The sequence below is a fragment of the Bidens hawaiensis genome, unplaced genomic scaffold (genome assembly GCF_021521415.1).
Source record: "Bidens hawaiensis isolate Kalapana, Puna unplaced genomic scaffold, B.hawaiensis_p1.1 tig00028798_1, whole genome shotgun sequence".
Lineage (NCBI taxonomy): Eukaryota > Viridiplantae > Streptophyta > Magnoliopsida > Asterales > Asteraceae > Bidens > Bidens hawaiensis.
Window position 1 is genome coordinate 93434 of NW_027494728.1, and position 4415 is coordinate 97848.

The window sequence follows — 4415 nt, forward strand, 5'->3', positions numbered from 1 at the left end:
TGCTACAAAATCTGGAGTAGACAAATGATAAAACAATATACAAAATGAAAGTGTGTTAGTTATCCGCAAATCTTTTGATCATTTCTTTTATCTTTGCCATTCCATATGTTTAACACACTCTTGTTCAAACCACTTTAATGATTATAATTTATAACGGTTCAGTCTTTAACAATTTAGATGAGTATTATTTATAGTGGTTCAGGTTAATTGGTGCAAGACACATATTATTTGAAGTGTTTTTTTTTCTTTTTTTTTCTTTTGTAGCGGTTTTTTAAAGTCTTTAAATTTATATATTTTTAAACCGCTTTGAAAGAGATTTTTTTCCGGTGCATAATAATTCAGTTTAAGGTTGCACGTGTCTAGGCTAAGCTGCAAAACACATCAGGTTAATTGATTGCGTCTTAATTGGTTTAATTCCAATGGTTCATGTTTCTTCGGTCAAGTATAATAGTTCTGGGACAATTCACCCAAGTGGTCACAAAGGTTGGAATGTTAGTTATTTGCGAATGTTCATGAGAACTCTTTATGATGGTCATCAACGAACCATGTGACGATACAGTTTGTGTCCATTCAAATTGTCATCATGAACCATCATGAATTGCCCATATATACGTTTCATTTGTGGAAGATTGATATATGTGATTGTGAACTTTCTCGTTCTCCAATACCAAAAAACTAGTTTAGTGGTATTCTCAGACCTGGGACCCGACTCTATTGTAAATAGTCGGGTCTGATCGGTTCAGTTCTTACTCAGTTTATTTATTATTATTATTTTTTATTTTATTTTTTATTACTTTTTTTAATACATGTTCCAAAAATTATAATCAACTTTAAAACAGAGACAATTACAGACTAACGGCAGATAGACGGGCAATAAGATGCGCCGCTACCCCCTTCTGAATAGCAAACCCTACCCTACTAAACACAACGCTCCCTTTAGCATGAGCGGAGTTATTGCTGCCCATCTGCTGAACCCGCTTAAGGAACTGAACCGCGTCAGGGCCGATAGCGCCAAAGGTGTCAAAAGCAAACGGTATGAACACGTGCTAATTCTCAAAGCAAGCTTTCTCATGCTTATGTAAAAAGAAAATGGTCAGGTCGTGAGACCCGGACATGTTTAGTGGTATTTTTAGGACCTCGTAACCTTTCAGAGACTAGTGGACTAACAACAAACCGCCCTAGTCGTTCTATTAGTGACAGAATAAAATTAATTTTCCCATATTAGTTGGTTGACATTTAGAATTCAACGCCACTTTAAATGGTGGTCAATAAAACTAGTGTCTTGTTTATGTGCTTGGTTGTTGTAAAGTCACGAAAACCCGCTTAGTGATCAAAATTCTCCTTATCTTATAAATCAGATTCCTAAACATTTATGTTAGGATTTGAACATAATTTGTAGTCACTTAAAATACTAGATAACTTAGTAAGTGCAATGTTAATATAGTATTCTACACAAGTTTTATCGTGTCTCCACATTCGACCCGTCACGAAATCTTAAGCAATGAGTTTTATACACGTCTATGCATTCTTCAGTGTTGTGGCCTTTTGTCTTGTGGAAGTCACAGTATTTGCTCCGATCAGCATCGTGACGATGTCGGATTATTGGAGGCTTTGGCCATGGGAGCTCTTCAGTGGCGAATATCTCAGTGACGCTTTTGGTGAGTGGCGTCCATCTGGAGTTCCGGTGCGACTGTACATTATCCCTTCCGCCCACTCGATGTTGCAAGCCGGATGAGGTGTCAAAGTTTACCCTTGACTGCTAAATGCCTAGCTTTCGCTTTTTATTTAGTCTGGCGGTGAGGACGTTGTCTTCTCTCGTCTTCTGAGTGTAGAGGTTTGTGCTCTGTGGGAGATCTCTACCCAGTTGCTTCTCTGTTTCCGCATAGCGTTTTGCTGCTGTCATGATGCCATCCCATGTGGATGGCATTCCATCTTTACCCGTTAGGGTGCGGATGAGCTCTGGGTCATGTGCGCCCTGAATGAAGGCAGCGCGAACAAGATCTTCGCTGATATTGCCCAAACTTAGCTTCTTTGAGTTGAAGCGAGTGATGAAGTTTGGCAGAGATTCATCTTCCTCTCGTATGCATTTGAGGATTGTCCATTGCTCCTCGGTATACTTCCGTTGCTGGCTGAAGTGTTGGCTAAACTTCTGTTGGAAGTCTGCCCAGTCGTAGATGTGGTTGACCGGTAGACGATCAAACCAAGCTCTAGCAGCCCCAACAAGCGTCATTTGGAACATGTAGCACCACGTGGGTTCCGTCCAATTGCTGACGGTTGCCCCCGCTATGAACCTGTTCAAATGATCGTCTGGATCAGATAAACCGTCATATGTGCCTATGTTAGGCATTTGTTTGGCACTCTTTGGGGCGATTGCTTCCGCAATGTCCCTTGCAAACTTGGACGTTCCTGCATTCGCAACGTTTGGTCTGAACGTTTTAGAGAAGTCTCGTGGATTTCCACCTGTGCTTTTTGGTTTGAAGGCTTGTCCAAAATGCCTTTTCGGTTGGGATTCCGTTTCCTTACGCTTCCCTTTTGCCCTATGGCGAGGGTTCGCGTCGGAGTCGGATTCCTCCGAGTCAAAGTATTCGAATTCGTCGGCCTGTTGGACGGAACGCAGGCGTTCGTCCAATTCAGCCTGGAATTCCTTTTGTCGTGCCTCCGCCCATGCCTTAACTTCATCGAGAGTCTGGCGGGGGAGTCTTCGTTTCTCAAACTGGATATCGGTGGATCCCAGTAGGTGATCATTTACTGCACTTGCCCCAGCTTTGGTAAGTGGGGTAGTGTTCGTAAAATTTACTTCACTTGCCCCGGCTTCGGTAGCCGGGGTAGTGTTTGTAAAAACTGTATTGCCGGTGTTCCCCCCAGTAGCTGGGGTTGTGGTTACCGGAATTTCTCTAACCATCTTTGTAAAAGTTTGAAAAAACTGGAGAAAATGTAGTTCTAGCTTTATGCACGGATGGCGCCAATGAAGAAACACTAACCAAACCCCAGACAGATTACTGGTAGCCTGGGGGTTAGATAGATGTTTCCCACGAGGGGTTAGACCCTTGGAAGATGGTTCTTCTGATAACCTGCAAAACAGACACCGTGAGCTCGTCACTGAGAAGGGGGGGGGGGGTTCCTCCTTGTGACCACCCTCCGGCGTGAGAATCAGACTAGATTGCTCTTTAAATATAAAAGTATATTAAGAGATTGCTAGAGCAGATATCAGGTATAATATGATGATAATGTGATAAGATATGATAAGATGAGATGGTCATACCATTTGGGGTATTTATAGCCGAAGGTAGGTTTCCAAGGAGGTATGGCCGGCTGCTACAGTGTTCCTGTTCATCAACAGTAGCCTACGCACGTGCCCTGCTGGTAGTTGGTGGGTAGGCAGTGGCTGATAGTGACCAGGCCTGCTGTGTACTATTCCCTTTCCACCAACTGTCGGCTACGCACGTGGTATGACAGTAGTTGGTGAGTAGGCAGCGGCTAATAGTGATACAGTACAGGAGCATGCTGCTCGCCATACTGTATCAGTGAGCTGTCGTATCTCTGATCAGATCTTTCGCCCATACCTCGTCAGGTACAGTAAAAGATCCTTCAGTATACGGATTGGCTTATTTGGGCGGGAGTATTCCCCCTCCCGCCTCTGTGCGGGATTGCTCCCGGCTTGGCTCATTCCTTCAGGTGACACTGAATGATCGAGAGCTAAGTGCCTTGTGCGTGTAGCCATGCTGCGCGGGTGGCCTTCCCTAATGGCTTGTATCCGAGGCTGCGGGGACAGGCGGAGTCCTTCACCATTGGGAGGCATTTCCTGCGGGACCAGCTTGCGTACTGCGCGTAAGGACGTCACGTCTCTGAGCATGGTTGGTTCTGCGGATCCAGTTGGTCTCTGCGCAGACTTCCCTGTTTAAGGTGAGTCTTGCGGGTCCAACTGGGCTCTGCTGGGACCTACCTCTTCAGATATATAACTAGCATTCCACTTGGAAAAATAATTAGTAGACTGTATATAGTTATTAACTTATTATATACAGTTGTTTCATCTTTATATTTTCCCCAACCTCAAAACCAACAACGTAGTTCTTTGCACAAGTTTGGTAACATCACACACATGAGTCATATCCATATCTGGCCTGATCGTTATTAATTACACTTCAGGTATAAGTTGGTGCGTTGTCTCAAAGAGTACATATGTCGGACATAGTAGTAACCACTAGAATATCTTACTACTCCAAAGTTCATGTACCTTCAAAGTGGTAGGGCATAATATGCTTTCAACAAGACCAAGCATACCATGTGAGTCATATGTCAACTCATTCCCAATAGTAGCATAATATATAATACAAGTGATTAGACTATTATAATTTATACACCATAGATCTTCATTCCATATATATGATATAAAAGGCCTCCGCGCGCCTCCTATA